This window comes from Equus przewalskii, chromosome 4 (assembly GCF_037783145.1).
Source record: "Equus przewalskii isolate Varuska chromosome 4, EquPr2, whole genome shotgun sequence".
Classification (NCBI taxonomy): Eukaryota; Metazoa; Chordata; class Mammalia; order Perissodactyla; family Equidae; genus Equus; species Equus przewalskii.
This window is the reverse complement of record NC_091834.1, coordinates 20622953-20644115: the sequence shown is the minus strand read 5'-3', so window position 1 is coordinate 20644115 and position 21163 is coordinate 20622953. Positions and strand designations below refer to the sequence as shown.

The window sequence follows — 21163 nt, the reverse complement described above, 5'->3', positions numbered from 1 at the left end:
GTCAGTTATTTATATTTATTCAATCTTTGTTCTGGCTGCTTCACCCTGGGACTCAGGCAGAGCGCATCGCCCTCTCCTGATCTTGTTCCATTGCCCTCGGTTACAAAGTCACAATTCCCTCTTCCCTTGCTATGGTATGGACTCCATCAAAGGGAGCACTATGGTCCCTCACTTAAATGAACACTTCACAGCCTTCCTGCCATCCAAGCATTTTCTTCCAGTGATCAACTTCAACTCAAGTAGAGGTTTTGCTTCACCTGGATCCCAGTACTCTGAAAGCATCTAGCCCAGCTAGCCCAGGACTTCTCACACTTTGCTACCAAAATATCCCTGAGTGTATTACACAGGGAATCTTAAATCAGAGTTAAAAACTATAAGCATAAATTTTTTAAAAAACTCTCATGTTTTATTATTAGAATTCATATGAATTTAGCTTTCCAGTCCACTTGTTTTCATAGAAAATGAATCTTGTAAATTACATGGCTCAGGCTGAAAATCACAGAGCATACAGGTAGAATATAATAAATGCTCATTTATTAACACAGGTAATCTAGACAGTGGCCCAGGAGTGGCCAACCAAGGTGGCCCCTGTGCCATCACATGTATGGTCCACTTTGGGGTCCTTCTTCTCACAGCGGTCCAGTCTATGGAATCTCTTCCAACCCACTGATCCGCTCCTGAGAAGAAAGCTGCTTGCTCTCTCCGTTCTAGGCCCCTCCTCTGTCACCCCTCTTGGGTGATCCCAGACAGGTCTCCTATTTCCTGCATCCACCCATCCGCTAAATAGGATGGAGTGATTTTTCTTCAGGTTCTAAAATTCCATCCTCTGCATAGAATAAACTCATACCATCCTTTCAAGTTTTCTTCCTGGAGGAAGTGCTTTAAAAATATATAGGGATTATTTATAATTAATTACCAATTACCTCCATGTAAATGAATATTTCAAAAACGCTTGGCTCTCTTAGGTAAATGTTTCCTGAAATATCAATGCCAATAGGCACTAATTTGCTTAAGAAAATATTTTCCCCCTTGTCCTGGCAGCTGCAAGCTCCTGTTGGAATTACCTCCAGTTTCAAATCCATGAACATCGTACTGATGAGATATTCCTCTACTTGTGTCCGTCACACACATCGTCAGGCAAGTCAGGACTCTGATTTCAGGAAACTCGTGATCAGTTTCACATCGTGTGTTGCTGAAGAGGGTCCATTCATTTTAGGCAAAGCCTAAATGACGCTGCATTTTGTCTCCCTTCCCCTGTTACCAACAGGGGAAGACTTGGAAGAATAACATTTTAATGGCTTGGAAACTGTTCCCAACAGAATGATCTGAGGGAGGATTTTTCAAGGCTTATGTCACTAAATGACCAAACAAAGACACAGTGTCTGGCTACCGCCCACATGACTCCACTGTGAGCCATGTTTTCATAATGATGTAGAGGGATTTAGACACACCTCTTTTATAAGTGGTAGAAAGACTATTAGCATAGAAATGAAAAGCTGGACCTCAGAACTAGGAAGCGAGGAAAAAAAATCTTAAAAACAGAGTAAGCCTTAGTTTGTGGTTTGTTCTTAATAATAATAATAGCTGAAATATATCAGGACGTTAGGCACATAACACACGTTACCTCACATGACCTCACAAGCGTCCCAAGGGATGAGTCCCATTATTGTCCTCATTTTGCACAAGGGGACACTGGAGGCTCAAAGAGGCTGGCTCATTGGCCAGTTACCAAAGCGAGGCATGGGGATGAGCTCCAGGTCGACGTGATTCCAAAGTCCCTTCTCTCTGCTTTGAGTCTGATTAAGCAAGATTAAAATGAACGAAAGGCTGAAGTATGGAAAGCAGTCTCCCAGTGAAGTACTGTTGGATTTCTCTACAGAGAGCGTGTTCATCTGGATGTGTTAACATACGATAGTATGCTATATTTCAAGGTATAACCTCGAAGTTTTTAAAAAGCCCTTTTAGGTAGATAAAGAGAACTGATTTGAATTAAACATAATTCTGTTGTCTTTAAGGGTATTTACAAGGGCTTTTGTCTCTTTAATAGGTTACATATTCTGTACCAGGGCTCTCTCCAGCTGACCAGACTTAGTAATGAATTCTCCTTTTTTGTTTAAAGGACCAGAGTTGACTTTATATAAAGCTTGTCTTTGCCCCATCTGCTTCTCCACAGGAAATCATGCTCTCCACCCCTCTTCTCCTTGCATACCATGCAGTGTCCTTCCTGCCCATTCTCACGGAGGTGTGAGACGATTAACAACGGGGTGGCTGATGGGACTTAAAAGGGACCCTCTCGGGAGCAGGAGCACTGGAGAACAGACACCTGGCAAATGTCCTTAACACTCCAAGGAACTGGCAGTGAAGCTGATATTTCAGAGACAAACAAAGGCACAACCCCATCCTGAATAATCTGTGGCTTGGCCCAATTTCTTCACTCAGATCTTTCATGACACAATTTTGCATCTCGTTTTGGATGGCTGTGTTAGATTTCTCATCTCTCCTCACATACTCTAGATTCCAGTTACACCGAACTTGTTGCTGTTCCCTGAAATCACAACATGACTTCCAGCCAGGTGCTTTTGCTGCCCCCTCTGCCTGGACCGGCTTTCTCCCTTCACTTCTTGTTCCTTCCTCAGGTCCCTGGGAAATGGTAGACCCAGTAGATTCTGGCAAAAATTTACCGTCTGCTTGTGAGGAATGGGATAGAGGTCCAAAGTATTTGCAGTGATTCCATAATATATTTATTATTAATTTCCAAATTATGTGAGTCTCCCAGGCAATGTGGGATTTTTTTCCCCCAAATTGGAGGAGAAAGTGAATTTAGACCCACATCATGGAACCCTGTATCTTCTAGATGAGGCACCGAGCATCAGAGACAGAGGTCTGCCCCACACCACATGAGCTTCTGTGCTGCAGACTCAAACTCACTTCCGCCTTGCTGCCTTTACCTGCACCTCTCTGCCTCAGTTTCCCATCATGTCAAGGCCTAATGCCTGGTAACCACTGCACTCTGCCCTCTGCCCTCTCACTACACACACATGCTCAGATAACACGATGTCCCCTCCTCAGTCATGTTTTTAGAAATGAATGCTCATCTTCTTAGAAACTCTCCATCCAGACAGTCTCATCTTGCCAATGGGGCTGTAGACCCTGGGCCAGCCCCTCTAACCCTGGAATCCATGTTGCCATACTCGATTTCATTTGTGCTGCCTCTATATTGAGCTTTATTGGTTCATTTTAAACAAGGAAGCAAGAGGGAAAACACAAAATACCATGATTTGGGGTTTATAGTATTTCTGAAAGCCTTGCACTTGAGGTAGTGTTCTTTTTTTCTCATTATACAACGCAGCTGTTGTGGGTGTGTATGATATAAATCAAAAAGGTATGAAAAAACTTGGTGAGGGGGAGGTTTAAGGCAGAATCTGCTCCCACCTTCATGCCTGCTGAGACTGGATACACAGAGGACAACAGCCAGACCACAGATTAAAGGAGAACTCTCACTCACGAGCTGCAGCAAGCAGCCCAGGAAGCCAAACAGTAACCACTGCTCCCATCAGCCCCAAGTGGCCAGGACTTGATTAGTAACTGACAGCATCTCTAATTTTTGCCCCACTTCAACTGAGGATCAGCTAGAAAAAGCCAAATATCCCAGAATGGTTCCATGGATTTTGTGGAACACAGAGTTGCCATTTGACTTGATGGGAAGTTGATGGAAGTCTCTGAGTTCCAGGGCCCCCCACAGTACAGTCTGGGGACTGGTGCTGGTCCAGAAATGGTCACCACGCTGTAGTGAGATGAATACTGAGAGTGTTCAGAAACTTTTAGAGCAATTATCTTATATTTTTTCTAATTATAGTTCTTGAAATCTAATTTTGTGTCTGTTGAATCTAATAATAAAAGGTCAGGGTTTATCATTTATATGTCATCTTTTGTTTCTTTTTTTTTTTTCAGTAATTCATTCCTATTGTAAAAATATTATAAAAATATTGGCCTGCAATGGATTAAAAAAATAGAAATAAGAACTGATCTTTCACTACAGAGAATTTGAGAATCACTGCTTAATACTGCTCTATTCCCCTTCAGCAATGAATGGTGGCAAAGACAGTGAGCCACCCTAGGCTATCAATGGATGCAATAAACATTCCTGCAGTAAATAAATAAAAGAAACGTGAATTGAGTGAGAGAATGCATCGTTACGTGTTCAATACACATGAGATCAGTGTGATCCGGAGAGGTTAAGATTCCTCTTCCAACTTTCCCACTGGGAACTCTGAGCCCTTCATGCTTGCTACAGATTGTTCTGCTGTAAGAGCTGTGCTCCTAAGAGCTAGAAAGTTAGTCACTATAAAATATAAACAAAAAGCAATTTGGCCAGCATGCAGTGTCAGTAAATTGTAGTAAATTACTTACTAAACAAGTAAGATTTGAATTTTGTGTCCAGAAACAAAACAGTAACAGGAATACAGAGAAATCAAAGGTATTAGAATTTTGTTGGCATGTTAGGTCATTTGTAATTCAAAACAACTGCTTGAAAGGGTAGCAGCTAGTTCTCATATACTGGAATCTACCAGGGCCACTCCCTGCGGATCTCGGGAACATTTCCCCAGGATACATCCTATTCAAAGGACTGATCTGGCAAGTAAATATGTACAGAAACAGACTTGGAAAGTCCCATTCGTGCACCTGCCAAAGTGCACAGTACTTTTACCAATCTCGTGTCCAATTTCAGAATTTCTTCCTTGTTTTTCTTGTAGTCAACAAAACATTGACAAGAATAAAAATGACAATTAACACTATTGTGAGAAATATTCTGCTGAAAATCAACAGTATCCAAGTAACCCACTCAACATCAGTACAACCGACTCTTATTCCCGTGCCTCTCTGCTATCTCAGGTCTACAGCTGTTTCAATCACAAAGAAAACAGCATTTATGGCCTGAACCCAATGGTTCCAAAGTTTTATCCACCATGGCACATATGACTGATAGTACTTACTTAGGAGACACACTTCCTTGGGTGATTTGAAGTTATTCACATTCCAGAGGTGGCAGCCATAACTCAAGAGAGTGAAATGGGATGCACTCGATGATGGAAGTTATGAGAGGATAACTGTAAATCCACTAGTTTTTAGTAAGTCATCTGCAAACTCTTGGTACATTACTAGTAACAAACTTTGGCACAGCTGACAAATGAGTACAACTCACCAGCATGTGACAATTTTGGGGTTGAAAGTCACTTTCACATACCTTATCTAGATTCACAGTGACACATTACATCAGGGCTTGGGGAGTGATCATGGCACCAGAGCGATGGAGCCATGGTCATCCAAACATTCATTTCATAAATACGTATTCGGGTTCTATTGAGTATTGGGCTATGAATAAGCCAATAGGAAGGCAGAAGTTGACTAAACCTAGGAACTCTGTCTTCAAGAAGCTTACAGCTGGGGGAGAGCCAGCTAAGGCAGCCATCAATATATGTCAGTGAAGAAGTCATAATGGATGGTGATGAAGGATGCAGAAGTCTTTGTAGACCAGAATCTCAGCTGTGATATTTGGTACTCGGAAGCAGAATGTAATTGAAAAGTCTGGCCATTCCACACGGTATGGTCTTCTTAGTTTCACTTTAATTATATATACGCCATCTGTTCCTAAAGGACAGAGAATCTAATTAAGATGTTTTAAGGCTATCTGGGATTTGTTTTAACCAAGTATGATAAGATATGCAGATGTGGAAATTTATACTCACAGTTGCCTAGAAGCAAGAGGCACACCACACAGGGCCACCTGGGGAAGCACCAGGACCAGCCAAGAGACAGAGGGAGGGAAGGGAAATATGGGTAAGAGCCCCCATCATGGTTTCCACAGGGAGGAACAAGCAAGGCAGGGTAAGCAGGTTTAGAATTGGCTATTTCGAATAATTTCAGTGGGCTTTGGGGCATAGAGGCAGTCCCATTGTCTGGCACATAGACCTAGGGTGATTAAGGTAGGTGTATGGTGGCCAGGAATGTGAGATCCCAATAAAGAAGGTGGTTGGAGATATGAACTCTGGATTGGTTGGTTTGCATATGAAAGATGTGCTCACAGACAAGTCATTTGCTACCTCTAGGAATTGGCTAGCCCTGGGAGGGGAGTGCCTCCAGGGTCAGCAAGGCCACAGATGTCAAAGCGTCAAAAATAAAGAAAACAAAAAGGCATGATTAATATAGAAGTCAGATGTCCCTCCACGTGGTGCAGCTGTCACACCTCTGCTGGCAGAGCCTGCCTGAATCACAGAGTCAGAAAACTCCCAAAAGCCTTTTATCATCTTGGAGGATGCAAATGTACACAGTGTCACGAAAATCTGATCCCATCAAATATTTTAATGCTCTAAATATGAGATATGAGAACATATTAATTCAACTAAGTTTAGTAGGGACTATAGAGTAAACTTGAAACTCTAAAGCTTGCAACCATTGATTTTGAAAATTTTGAGGAGATTCAGGAAGAATCTTCATTTCCTTGAAATAGATTTCACAAAACCTTAGTCATGACTCATGTTCATTCTCTGTTAACAGAGCTGCACCCTCTGCCTTATGAAGGGCCACACGGACCCTCCACTCTACAACAAACTTGATGTATATTCTGGCCTTTAATCTTCACAATCCCTCAGGAGGTAGGAATCATTATGTTTATTTTACGCATGAGGAAATTGAGGGTAAAAGGGTTAAATAACATACCCAAGGTGACGCACCAACAGTCTGTGGAACCAGGATCAGTCCCAAGCTGTCTGACTCTAAACTGCGTGCTTCCTGGCCTCCTGCCACTGTCCTGATCTCGTACAGCTACGAACAAGCTGAGGTGATTTCTCCCAAGCCTTTCTCCAGTGGCTCCTTGTGATGCCTCATGGCTGTAATGGAAGAGGAAAACTAGAATCTGTCCCACTGGGAATATGAGTCAGCTCAGCCATGCATAGGACTCCCCTGTGTTTTCTGAGCTAGTTTCATGCGGGATCATTGAGAATTCGTCACTGGCTGACGGTAAATGAGCATCTACTTAGGACGTTGCAGACAGTAGACTCTAAGTATAACATGCTCATCTTCATAGTAATGCTGGAAGGCAGACAGCATCCGGTCTAATATGTGAGGATTCCCCTCTTCTCAGGTCGCACTCTCTAGCTACAATCCAGGATTGCTCCTTGACATTTCAGCCTCACTCCTATTTGAGGAACGACATGAATATTTACTAAGTTGTTTACATGCACCAGGAGCTTTATGTACAGCATCTTCTTAATGCCTCCATCAGCTCTATGACAATTGCCCAGATAAGAGTGGCTAAGAATCTTGTCTAGGGTCACACAACTCCTAAGGGTCAGATATGGATTCTAACCCAGAAGGTCAGATTAGAAAGCCACATTTTTTTCACGGACAAGATCATTAGCTTTGGCAGAAGGCAAACCTGGTTGCTTGAAGTTTTATGGCCCTACAACTTGTCCTCCTCAAGTTTCAGCATCCACCTGCCCTGTGACAGGCTGCTGGAGACACCCTGGCTGGCTCTTCTGGCACTACTTGAGTGAGACAATAGCTCACCTCTCCTCAGTAACCCAGAAGAAGCTCCATTTCCCACCAGCATGCTTGCTTCACACCTAGGTAAGAGAGGATCACATCAACTTCTAGACAAGGAGGGTCCTGGTGTCACCGATGTTTACATTGGAAACAGTGTCAAGAAACCCTGGGTGGGGACAAGGGAGAGAAGAGTGGCCAAGGTGTAGGGGGAGATAAATGAATAAGCCAAGAATGTTGTGTTCCCTCAAAAGTTTACTCTTGAAATAGTAGTTCAATACAGAAGTAAAGAAAACATGATTCTATGTTAATAAAAATGGCTGACCTCATCACTAGGCAGAACATTTAAATCCTGCGTAGCTTCTCTCCCCAAGCTGGCATGTCCTATTCACCATTTTATATTGTCGTGGCCTGGTCCCTGAGAAAGCAACTGCTTATGAGGTAGAACTTGATTAGGGAAGGCCAGCTCAGGAGGCAGAAGCAAGGCAGGCTGTGGGGAGGACGGACAGGAGATGCATTCCCAAACTGGCCACAACTTGGTATCAAGGGCAGCTGCTCGCTCAGGCTCCAGACCATCTTCAGAGTGGCTCTAGGGACCACCAGGTCTCAGGAGAGTCCATCCAGGGAGAAGAAGAGAGAAGGATTTGCCTGCCAACTCCCATGCCCATTGGTCAAAGATTCTCCTAATGGGAGTTATCCCAGACACACTCCTCCTGTCTTCACGGTGTGGCAGCAGTCCTAGTTCCTGCAGCCAGCTTGCTGAATTACTCCACAGGGACAGTACACTCTTGCTTTCCTTGTAAGTCCACTAGAACCCAAAGTGGCCAGATGGTGGTTGCCCTTTCCAATTCCATGAACTCCTCACTGTGTCCTGTCGCCTTGCGGGAGCATTTCCACACTTGGAATCAGGGTCTCTAACCCAGCAGAGCTTGAGTTCACATGGACAGGAAGCATAAACCCCAAAAAGCGGTTCCTGGAAGAGGTGGCGAAGGGGTCAATTCTCCCTCCAGCGCTTACTTTCCAGGTGCCTTCCAGCCATTGCAGAAGTAGCCCCCTACGTTGTTCATCGATCGGCACACATATCAATCTTGTGGAAAAGCAGCCCATTCCGACCAGGCCTTGGCCCTTGGCTGAAGTTTTCACAGGGCCTCCCACTGCTGTACCAGGCAGTTGCTTCTGGGTGGAGGGTACATAGTAAGGTCAGTGGATTCTTATTGTTGCACTTATGGCTATTAATGGGGTTTTTGGTGTATTTTTTTTCTCAGAGCTGCCTAACAATGTAAACTGAATGGCTCAAAACAACAGAAATTTATTCCCTCACAGTCTGGAGGCTAAAAGCTAGAAATCCAGGTGTAACAGAGTTGGTTCCATCTGGAGGGTTTGAGGGAGCGTCTATTCCATCCTCTCTCCCAGCTTCCGGTGGCTGCCCCTCTGTGGTGCTCCTTGGCATGTGGACACCTCACTGCAGTCTCTGCCATTGTCCTCACATGGTGTTCTCCCCTGTGTGCGTGTCTATGCATCTTCTCCTCCTCTTAATGGGATAGCTGTCCTATTGGATTAAAGCCCACCCTACTCCAGTATGACCTCATCCTAACTTGATTACATCTGCAAAGACCCTATTTCCAAATAAGGTCACATTCAGATAGTGGGGTTAGACCTTTAACATATCTTTCAGGGGGATGCGGTTCACCCCACAACACTCGCTACAGGATATCACATCACACAATGTCTGGTACTCTGTGGTCTTCAGTTGGTGGTGGACAAACTCACATCCACAGGTGTGAGGTTCCTGGGAAGACAAATTGATTATCCCTCCAGGGTAGATGGTGTCCTTGCCATCGACCTTTCACACGTGACGACCTGATCTCCCCCGGAAGGTGCCACTGTGGGCCCAGCATCAGTTACTGCTGCTGACAGGGCCTGACCTTTGGCTGTAGCTGGCTGAGCCTTATGAGACAGCTCGTGCTTTCGAGCTCATGCAGAGCTGCTAACCCTGCTCTCGTGGCTGCCCCGTTCATGGGGAGCCACACTGCAGCAAGGGTGTGGCCAAGGAGAGAGACTGGCTGACATCCCAGTCTGAGCCATGCTTGCAGCTGCTGTTGAGCACCTCCTCTGAGGTACATGATCTCTGGTGGGCGTCAGTATGGGGCATAAAAATATGCACTCACCACATAACCCCTGCCCAGCTTTCCTTGTCCCCAGTGTTCCGGTTTTGTCCCTTCCCAGACCCTGTCCAATTAACTAATACATTTGCCAAGGCCCAGGTGTCCATGTACATCTGTGCCCCAGGCCTCTTATCTCGCCATATGAAGGGAATAGCCAAGTTTTACGACAGCTCTGCCCACGGGAGGATTTTCCTTCTTCACTATCTTTGGTCCACCCTGGGTGGGGCTGCAGTGCAGCAGTAGTCTATTTTCATCTACCAGCACCATATGGTACCAACCCACCCACAAACTGAGCCAGCTTAGGATGACGCCACAGGGAGGAAGTTGGGGGAGAAATGTCTGGCTCCATGCTCCTGCCTCCTCTGATCTCAGGCAGGTGTGAACCAAATTGTAACCCTGGTGGCAAGACAGTGTACTGATGTGGCCCAGACTCTGCAGCCTCCTGGAGCACAGAGCAGAGGGGAGAAGGGAGGCAAGTGGTTCTGGAGGGGCAAATGGAAGAAATCCAGCACAGAGAGTAAACATTCGTACTCCCCCGAAAACTGACAGTTCCTGAAGAGAGTGTCCAATTCTGGGTCCACACACAATGCCTCGTTGTCTTCTCCCAGAAGCTGAGGAGTCCAAACACACAAGACCACTAGTCAGCTGGTCACGCCTCCCCAGAGCCTCTCACGGGAGGACCCAAGGTGACATGTATCAGGGCTCTGACAGGGATTGCTGGCAGCTGGTGGAGGAGGAAGGTGGACCTCTGTCACTATCATCTCAAGACTGAGCCCCCACTCCTCGATCACCCCCACCAAACAACCCTTCTCACACACATTTACTGGCCAAACTGGGGGCATAGAGACATAAAGGACTTTGTCCTGAATGCTAAGTGAAATTGACTCGGTACTCTTTGAAAGTTTGAAAGAACAAATCACACCAGCCCCCCCAAAAAACCTGCACTCTAGAACTCCAAGCCCTTTTCTGTCTCCCTAACAGGAGAGTGACAAAGCAGGTTTGCAGGACCTTATAGTTGGGGAGCAGTTGGCACAGAAAGATTTGGGAAAGCAACTAAACCATCCTGGGTGCTGGTGGGGGCAGCTGTCTATCTATGTCCTTTCTCCTCAGCAGTCGGGGAGGATCTGTCTCATCAGCTCTCCCTTGGCTGGGGCCATCCTGGGTATTGGTCCTTCCTGGGTTGAACCTGACAGCCTAAGGCTCAGAAGGAACTGTTAGTTCCAGGGTACGGCAGATTATATTTTCCAAAGAGGGCTGTGACAACATTTGTCATCCCACATGCTTTCCTCAAATGTGACCTGGGCATTCCCTTTCATTGAAAGCGGGAAGTGACAGGTGTGACCTTCAAGGATTGGTTGGCAAATTCCACGCAGCTCACTTGAAAGTTCACTCTCCGGAGTGCCCCTCTCTGGCATCCCCCTCAGAGCTGGGCTGCCATGCTCAGAGAAGCCTGGGCCATGGGAGGGGCCACGGGTGAGTGCACGGGTCCCCCAGGAGCCATCCTTCAGCTATCCTAGTTCAGGCAGCAGAAGGGTGATTGAGGGAACCATCTGGGAAGGGAACTCCAGCCCAGCTATTTGGGTCATCCCTGTCATTCCAGTCTTCCCAGCTGAGACCCTGATCATCGAGAAGCAGAGGAGAGCCTGCCCCCACACCCCACCATGCCCTTTCTGAATTCCTGACCCATGAATTCCTGAGCACAATAAGGTAATTATTTTATGCTACTAAGTTTGGGGTGGTTCATTATGGAGCAATAGTGACTTGAGCCAAGGTCACTTCTCACTACAAGTCAAGTCTTTTAGAAACCCCTGCCTATTGTTTCTGATCTCTTGAGGGTGATTGTATGCTGCCAAAATGAATTCAGGGTATGAAGTGCTTCAACTGAGAACTCATCCTGCCTTCAAAAGACCCCTGTGGCAGCAGCCAGGTGTGAGTGGATGACATGAATGACCCACTGGAGAGGAAACTGGCATTCTGGGGTGTAGGGTCACCAGGAAGGAGGAAAGTCCTTCCTCCACCCTGGAGAAAAGATGTGGCTGACCTACCACAGGGTTTGTGGGAGTCCATGGACTGTGTCTCTGTGCACCTCGCTTTGTCAGCATCACTGGAGATAATGCAGTTGGCAAGGAAGAGACATGGGAGCTGAGTTATAATCCAGACAGGCACAGCCATGGGTCTGTCGGGTCTCCAAGGCTGACTAGTACCAGCTCCAGTCCAATCCTAGCAAGAATTGTACAATTGGAATTCATTTTTTGGCCACATAAGCAGATCTGGGCTATCGAGCAAGAGAGAAGGGTTTCTAAAAGACCTAATGTATTGGAGGGAGGGACCTCAAGTCATTGCTTGTGAGGGGCATTTGCATTTGTGGCCCTACAAACCTGCCTGTGTGGGTCTCTGTCGCATCAGTGGGAACAACAGGGGGCCTTCGTGCAGAGCATCATGCTGGGGAAGGAGCGTGCATCTGACCTGTCTCCTATCTATCCAGGAAGTATATTGTGCCGTGACGCAGCCTGACACAGAAAAAGATGCTTAAATATAAGTAGAAGCCCAACATTTTAAGAGGACATCCCAGCTCTAGACACCAAGACCAAACCTGCAGAGACTCACCTAGAAAGCACCTGCCTTTCGAGGGACCTCGCCCTCCGCTGGCTGCGCAGGGAGTGACTGTCCCTGATTTGAACTGCTCCCGTATCCACCCCAGGCCTCTGCAGGAGACTGTTCTGGAGCCTGCCTGACTTCGTCCTCTCAGAGAACACTCACCCAACAGCAAGGTACAGCTCAGTTTCCTTTTCCACAGGACCTTTGAACGGAGGGATAGGGAACCTGGGCTCAGTCCCTGATACTTGAGGGAGCTGGGAACTCCTTGTCATTTGGGCTGCGAGCTGTCACGAGGAAGGAGAGCGCTGCTCTGCAGAGTGAAGCCAGAGGGATCCTCCTGGACTGTGGACAAAGACCATAAGCGGAGCAGAAAGAAAAGACTAAACAGCCCTGAGGACGGCCTGGGAGCTAGAGACACTGCTGCTCTTAGCTCTCCAAAGGTGTCCACTCGCGGTCCCTGCCGTGGGAAAGCCTCCACCCAGCCTTCATCAGACCCTGTGTCACCTTATCAGGTACTGTTTCTTGTGACCCATAATTATCTCCCTCAGACACCCACGTATTCAGAATACTCAGGAACTACTGTGTTTACTGACGTCTCTTAAGAAACGTTCCAACCTTATTTGGTTGGTAGAACCACAGACACGGGGTGAATCACAGGGTGGGGGTGTCTGCCACAGGACACAGGGCGCCCTGTCATGGACAGAGTGACCACAATCTTAGAGAAATGTCTAGGGTTGGGCTATCAGGAGTCCTTCCTAAATCACCACTCGAATGTTTGATTAAGGTCAGTAAATGTCAGTAACAGGGTGCCCTCCGCAGCAGTCGTTCCTGTCTGGGATCTGCCATTAGCCACAGTTATCTTTCACTTTTACCTGCTGTGTGCTGGGCATTGTGCTTCGAGCTCTGTCATCTGTCAACCCTTCAAGTCCTCACAGTGTCCTTATGATGTAGGTACCCCATGAGATACCCAGAGACTGCAGTTCTAATACTTGTCTAAAATAAGTGACATATCTGCCCAGAGCCCATGTTTGTTCTTCTGGGCCATGCAGCCTCCATCCAGATGGGGAACACGCTCCTGGGGCCAGGCTGGGGCACAAGCACCCACGAGCGCCCTCTCCCTCCCCACATAAGGAGTCAGGCCTCCTGCACCGTGACAGGAAGAAAGATGTGCCCTGCCTGCACCTAACACTGGACTTGGCAAAGGTCCCAGCCCCACAGATGCCCTTCCTTCCTCTCCATGCTCTCCCTCCAGGGCCCACATGGAGCTGAAACTCGCCCTGGGACTGGCCCAGTTCCTTCTTCACTGTTTCCATCCCTCCAGCCCTCTTTTCTCTTCTCATTTATTTAGCAACTGCTATATACCCACAACTTTTCCTTGAGTATACAATGGTGAATGGTCTGTTTAAAATCTTGAGGGAAACTGAGAAGGAACAGACAAATGGAGCTCAGTGCAGACATAAGAGCAGGACGGTGTGGTGCAGCATCCTTGGTGCCAGTGATAAAGAGGAGGGAGTCGGGGCCTTTGGGCTGATCTAGAACAGCCCCCACCCCCACCCCAACCATGTATTAGTGCAGAATCACCTAGCACAGGGGGTGAGGTGGGGGAAGAAGGGAGGTGCTGGTGAAATAAACTCAAGTCCCTTGGCCTTACCCACACCCTCTGCTTTAGTATCTCTGCAATAAGACCACGGGAAGATGTAGCAGCCTTTCTAACCTGGAAGGACTTGCCGTATGGCAGAAGGACTGGACTGGAGATGCAACTGAACCTGGACCAGCAGGCAGAAGGAGAAACTGTTCTTCAGCTCAGGGAGGAAGACACAAACTCAGGCTCAGCAGCCACTGTATCAGTCTGTATCAGTTACTGTAATTAGGCCCTCCTCAAATATGCAAGAAGCAGGGGAAGGGAAGTTTTGGAAGGGGGGGGGATCACTGACCAGCCTGCCTTAGGCACTGGTGTGGGCAACAAGTTGGAGCTTGTAGAGAAACCTAAGAAGCCAAGCACATGTCCAGCCCACAAGGTGGGACCACTAGGAGGGCTTGTGGAAAAGTTTTGAGGAGCTGATGTCTCTGGTCGCCGCTGCTTCCTTGAGTCTACACAAGATTCTACTGGTGAGCCTGGGCCACCCCTTGCCAGCAGGGCCAGCAGGCAGGAAGGAGAGCTGAGGGAAGAGCTTAGAGAGCAAAGACACAGGGCATTTCTGCATCTGCCAGATACCACGACCAAGCGCAGTGACCTTCTCAGAGAAATGGCTGCTGCTTCATGCCTGTCTTTCACATCTCTCACAAGCTCCTCTTTCTGGCCAAGTCTAACCCAATACTGGCCAGGAAAGGTGATTCTGGGAAACAGTGTCCCAGTGTACAAGGGCACAATCCAGCACAGCCATTAGCAGGCTGGCAGAGGGGCCCTGGTGGTCTAGTGGTTAAGATCAGCGCTCTCACTGCTACAACCCGGGTTCATTTCTCAGCCAGGGAACCACACACTTCCTCCCCGCCCCCCCAGGCCCTGTCTGTTCACTGTCACACTCTGGCAGCTGTGTGTGGCTGTGATGCTGAAAGCTACGCCACAAGTATTTCAAATACCATCTGGGTCACCCATGGTGGACAGTTTTCAGTGGGGCTGCCAGACTCAGACAGACTAGGAAGAAGGACCTGGCCACCCACTTCCGAAAAAATTGGCCATGAAAATACTATGAATAGCCATGGAGCATTGTCTGATAGAGTGCCAAAAGGTGAGAGAATGGAGCAAAAAGACCACGCAGGGTTCCGCTCTGCTGTCCACAGGGGCACTAGAGTGGGAAGCTACTCGACAGCGCTAACAACAAAGAGGGACTCAAGTGTTAGCGGAAGAACTGGATTTGGAAGACAGGATCTGAACGCTGAATCTCTGACTCCAGCGATGAGTCACGTTCCTGCTGGGAAGACTCTGTCCTGCCACAAGGGCCTCGGGGGTGAAAGTTAAGTGGGCCACCTGCAGGAAACTTTTGAAGTTCACTCTCTTTAATCTTTGTTCACACACACATGTGCTTGCACACACACACACACACACACCTTGTAGTATCTTTCTCATCCCCCTAATCTTGGATCTCTGCCACCTTACTCTCCTGACCTACTATGCCTGACTTCTTTGTTCTCCTGTCTTAAGACTTCAACAATTCTGTCAAGAATCTTCTGTCCCTACTTGCCACCTGGATAACTTCTAGTTCCCTCCAACCCCCAGCTTACATGTTAGCTCTTCTGTGGGGCGTTCCCTAGCAAGTGGTCAGTCCCTTCCCACCACTGATACTCTTTAGATACACGTCCGTTACGTCACAAGGCGCTGACACAATTACTTTCTTCATTCAGCACTCACCCTCTGGAGGAGAGATTTCACTTTATCCATCTTCACACATTTAGCAGACAGGACAGCAATGAGTGTGTTGTTCAGGAAACACAGATGAACGGACGTTTCAGGTGATGCCACCTCCAGAGTCTGGTCCAGTTTAATTGCATAATTTCAGTGTCAGTCAATCATTCGGAGTTGTAGAGACGTGACGTTGGAGGAGGCAGTGGGGGAGATGTTCAGGGGCCAGAAAACTTTTCTTTGCCCTTGTAACCAGACTTTTCCTATTTCAACTACTCTTTGGTCGGGGAGTTGAGGGTAGAGGCAGATAGACCCACACATGTGGACCAGGAAGAGGGAAACTCATGATTAAAATCTGCTTCTGTTTGCTCCCCGTCCCCCACGTCGAAGGGAAGCCTCCCGCTTGGTTTTCCATAAGAAGCATCTGTGTTTGTTCACCAGACAACTCCCACTCAGTGACGGACACGCAAGAGTTGGCAGGAAAACTCCACCATGAAACTTCTGAGCTCCACAGGAAAGTGCCTCCTCTCAGAACACACAATCTAGGTTAGAGCTTGAAAGAGGCAAAGCCAGGTTTCAGGAGTAAGCTCTGGTTAAAACAGAATGGAAAAGGGAATGGATACTTTTTAGCTTGCAATGGACAAGACCCTGAGATTCTTAGAACTGTTATGTAAGTTGATCTTTAGAATAAACTTATGATAACCCACACTTGAGCAAACCAAGGCCTGGAGAGGTTAAATAACTTTGCTTGGGTCTGTTAGGGAGGACCTGGCTCCTCTGATATGCTATTTTCCATTCCTTCTTTGGAGAGTTACAGACAAAAAGTTATAGTTGCATGGTGTAAGATGGCCAACAGTGAGCTTTTCCTTGTTAGAGAATTGGACTTAGCTTGCTTAACAGAACAAGAATATTTTTGAGGGGCTGGCCCAGTGGCATAGCGGTTAAGTTAGCACACTCCACTTCAGCAGCTCGGGGTTCGCTGGTTCAGATCCTGGGTGTGGACCTACACATCGCTCATCAAGCCATGCTGTGGCGACAGCCCACACCGAAGAACTAGAGGGACTTACAACTAGGATATACAACTATGTACTGAGGCTTTGGGGAGAAAAAGAAAACACAGAAACATTGGCAACAGATGTTAGCTCGGGGCCAATCTTCCTTAGCAAAAAGCATTTTTTAAAAAACAGAGAGAAAATACTCTGAATTTCCAAAAAGAAAGAATTTTTTTGAAATGATTTTTAGGGTCAAATTCTTACATGACATCTTCTTGGATTTTGCTGTCTTTCAGATCTCAGGAGTGTTTAATGTATGTCGGGAAGGTGTTCATGAAGTAAAATGACCAGAGGAAGTTCTGGAATCCCTGAGAAGAATTTTACAGCGTTAGCTTTTTCACTTGTTCTTTACCTTTTTCTTCCATGCCATATTTTCTCAACTTTGGGTTGAAATGTAATAAGTTGTGTTACACATGTAAATTTTTGACGTGTTGTTCACACCAGTATTGAACAGACAGTTGTTTCGCATGTACAGTGAACCGTACTTTTCATAAGAACACAATTGTGGGAGAGGGACCACCTTCAACCTAGAGTCCCCTAAAGCCAAGGTCCCAGGGGATTGCCTCACCCCATAAGCTCTTCTGTTCATCTTATTTATGTTCATTGACATTATGTAATATTCCATTATACTTGTTGGTATAAAGATGATAATCCATGGTTCCAGCCTCTGAGGGGCTCATGGGGACAGACATGGCCTGCAATGGGCCAACTTAGTAGAGGTACAAGTGTCAATGGAGCACAGAACAGGGAGGAAGTACATCTGTCCCCACAGAATGTCAGCCGGGCATTGAAGGGTGAGCAGGAGTTGGCAGGAAAACTAAAATAACAGAGTTAGTCAAGGCTGGAGAAAGAGGTGCAGGACCCTTGGGTCAGAGATGGCCCTGAAGGCCATGGAACTAGATGAGTCACCTGGGCAGACTATGTGGACAGAGAAGAGCAGCAGGCCCAGGATGATCTCTGGGCCACTGCAATAGTCACAGGCCACACAGGAGAAGAAGGGCCACCCAAAGACGCTGGAAGGAGAGGCACAACACTATGGAGGCCATGGGAGAAATCTTTCCAGGAAGGAGGGTGTACTCCCCGAAGCTGCTGAGGGTCAGGTAAGGTAAGAACTGAGATGGGGCCATGCGGATGTGGCAGCATGGAGGTCATTGGTGAAGAGGGAAAGGCCGTTCTGCAATATGTTTAGGAGAAATGTAAGATTAGGAGGTAGACACAACACGCATAGACACTTCTTTCCAGAAGAGTTGCCAAAAAGAAGAGGAGGGTGTAGAGGGAAGTGTGGGGATGAAAAAGGAATTGTTTAAGAGTTGTGAATGATCTAGTAGAGAGGGAGACATTGATACTTCATGTAAAAGAGAGAAAAATAGGAGAAGGAGAATCCTAGAGAATCTGAGAGTGGATGGGGTGAGCAAACAGGTAGAGGGATGGCACTTTGAAAAGGTTAGAAGCACGCCATGTACAGCAACAGAAGGGCAAGAGAGTGAGCCAAGGAGCAGGCAAGGTGGTGGAGTTACAGGGCAAGCAAACTCTCTGCTTCTATTTCCCCACAGAAGTATGAGGCAGGGTCAACAGGCGAGAGTGGGAGGTCAGGGAGATGAGATTTATGAAGCTGGAGGAGAGCAGAAAATATGGGGAGAACATTTCTGGCAAGGAGCTGGTGGCTTGGTGTGTGATTATTCATTTAAAGTGAGATCAATCTTCATGGCAGTGTTTTTCCACATTTCCAAATAGCCACCCCGATGTGATGCCACCAAAGCAACTTTTTCCTGCAAGTACAAAGAAGGGAGGGGTGAGTGAACCCGAGGCACTTGCAGTGACAGAGCTGGAATCCTGGACTGTGGAGTCCAAGGTTGATCAGAGAAATGAGAGTATTCATTCAAATCATTCCACAGAAATTTATTAAGCATCTCCCATGAGCTAGGGATTCTTCTAGGTTCTGGCATACAGTGATGAACTCTATGCCCTCACAGAGTTTCTAACGAGGGTAAAATAATTAAATAAATAGTACAGTGTCAGCAGGTAAGAAACACAAGAAGAAAAATAAGCCAGGGTAGGGAGTTAGGGGAGCCAGGGTGGATTCCCGTTTATATAGGATGTCAGGGAAGACCTCTCGGATACAGTGATGTTGGATCAGTGGACTGAAAGAAATGAGGGGATGTGGATGTGAATGTCAGTTGAGGGGCAGTTAGCAATTAGTGGAGGGGGTAGGGAGGGAAGAGGAGAAAGTGAGCAATGGTTAAAAAGTGGTAGTGGCAATAGATGGGGTGTCTTGATGAGATTCAAATATTGCACAAAAGAGGGTGAGTTCTAAGGATAAAGAGTGGCAGCCCCACATTGGCATCTCAAAGAATTCAGAGTTGTTGGAAGTGGTGATGTCAACCTATCGACTATGGGAATGGGTGGTCAAGACAAAATAAAATAAATAAATATTAACTATTTAAATTAATAAATAGTTTTTTCAATTTATAAAAAATAAGCATTATTGGAGGTGAGAAAGTCAAAGCCAAGGGTGCTGAATGGATTCTCCACATGGATGCTGAAATTGCCGAGGACTGGGATGGGATAGGGGAGGGAAGGAAGAAAGGCAGTGAGCAGGTCCAACAGTCACCAGGAGTGAGGAAGAAAGATGGTGGAGGACAAGAAGGAGGGGTGAGGTGTGAGGAGCTCAGGCTTCAAAGGAGCTGGAAATTTGGAAGGGAGGGAGAATGGATGAGAAACAGTTAAGTGGGAGCAAGGAGGACACAGAAATATGTTGGGTATGAAGAAAGAAAGGGCCCTGCTCATGTGGACTTCAGGGAAAGCAAAGGCATTAAGGGGCAGCCAAGCTTCAGTTAAGACAGAAAGGTGAAGGATGTGTGCAGAGAGGAGCTTGAAGACAGAGGACAGACTGCTGTTGTTGTTAGACCTGGACTTCCTAGGGGCACAGTGGGAGGCCCAGGTCCCTCAAGACAAGGACACATGTGGCAGTGAGGATTGAGGGATGTTGGATGCTGAGGGTGGCTTGTGTTTCTGGAGATGGCCAGGGAAGCAGGGATGGGGGACATTATAGGATTTGTCCTGATCATCTCTTCATGGAAGGAGATAAAAACGTTGATTCTGGATGGTATGGGGCTACTGGTGGCTGTCTTCTCCTGCAGCTGCCTGTGCCAATGTGCCTAAGGCCTTCCCTTCACTACGGGCTGCTCTCTCAAACAATGGGATGCCTGTGGTGCTGCCAGGCTCTGCTGTCTAATGGCACAGGGGCACAACTGCACAGTGGAGTGGTCCTGCAGGAGCACACACCCAAGGAGGGAGGTCCTACAGGAAAGGATTTCAAAATGACGTCTTGCCTGGGCTTTGGCCCCAAGCATCAGAAGGCATTAGCCAGGCATCAAGTGTTGCAGGCAAAGGGAAGAACATGTGTAAAGACATAAACTCCTGAAATGCCAAGGGCCGCAACAATCCACAATCAATTTGATGTCATCAGAGCAGACGTTGAGAGGTGAGTCCAGGGTGCTGAGGGGGGCAGCAGTCACCTAATAAGATAAGGTTCAGAGAGCCCCTAACATAGAGTCAGGAACAAGGTAAGCACGTCACACACCTGGTTTCTCTCCTCCTATTTTCCTCATTGTAGTGTCATTTCAGGTCTGAGACTAAGAAGGGACACTGTTCGTCCTTGCCCTATGCCTGATGGATGCCTGGTGAGGATCAAAGGAGACAGCATATGTTGTTATGGACTGACCATTTGTGTCCCCTCAAAGTTCACATGTTGAAGCCCTAATCTCCAGTGTGATGGTGTTTGGAGGTGGAGCCTTTGGCAGGTGATTAGGGTTAGATGAGGTCCTTCATGAGGATGGGGTCCTCATGATGAGATTAGTGCCCTTATAAGAAGAGACGCCAGAGGGCTTTCTTCCTCTCTCTCCGCCATGTGAGGACACAGTGAGAAGGCTGTCATTGGCAAAGCAGGAAGAGGGCCCTCCCAGACACTGAATCTGCCGATGCCGTCATCTTGGGTTTCCAGCCTCCAGAACTGTGAGAAGTAGATGTTTGCTGTTTAAGCCACTCAGTCTGTGGTATTTTGCTATAGCAGCCTGAACTGAGACATGTATGAATGCACTTTGCAAACTATAAAATGTTATGCATGTGCTTGTTATTCACAGCTGGGTGTTTGCTCATTTCTAGCTTGTAAGTAGTGTGTTATAAACATCCCTGTGCAAATAGATTTTGGGTTACTTCTGAGGTCTGTTCCCTACAGTGAGATCACCAGGACAGAGATGGGCCTGGATGAGAGCTGAATGTTGTGATTCAGATGAGCTTTCCCTAGAGACTTGATACCACACACGCATTTGGACAAGTATAAGCAATATTTATAATCCTCACAGACGAGTCTATAAGAGCTGGGGCTTCCTAGCAATGCACTTTGAACAAATTACTTAATTTTTCAAAGCCCCAGTCGCTTCATCGGGAAAATGGAACGAAATCGCTAC

The 21163-nt window shown here is 47.0% G+C and overlaps 2 long non-coding RNA genes across 3 annotated transcripts in view; one reads left to right on the top strand and one right to left on the bottom strand.

Annotated features, from left to right (window-relative positions):
• The window catches only part of LOC139082781 (uncharacterized), a 34149-nt gene extending 32827 nt beyond the window's left edge, over window positions 1-1322 (bottom strand). Inside the window, exon 1 of the long non-coding RNA XR_011539012.1 lies at window positions 1065-1322. This is a non-coding gene — a long non-coding RNA (uncharacterized lncRNA). The remainder of the gene's footprint in view (window positions 1-1064) is intronic.
• LOC103560152 (uncharacterized) overlaps window positions 1-17137 on the top strand; it is a 68649-nt gene extending 51512 nt beyond the window's left edge. Inside the window, exons 2-5 of one of the 2 annotated variants that reach the window (XR_547125.2) lie at window positions 6556-6653; window positions 11305-11411; window positions 12190-12814; window positions 16931-17137. This is a non-coding gene — a long non-coding RNA (uncharacterized lncRNA). The remainder of the gene's footprint in view (window positions 1-6555; window positions 6654-11304; window positions 11412-12189; window positions 12815-16930) is intronic. The other variant, XR_011539007.1, reaches the window with a different exon arrangement.
• Window positions 17138-21163: the final 4026 nt, after the last annotated feature.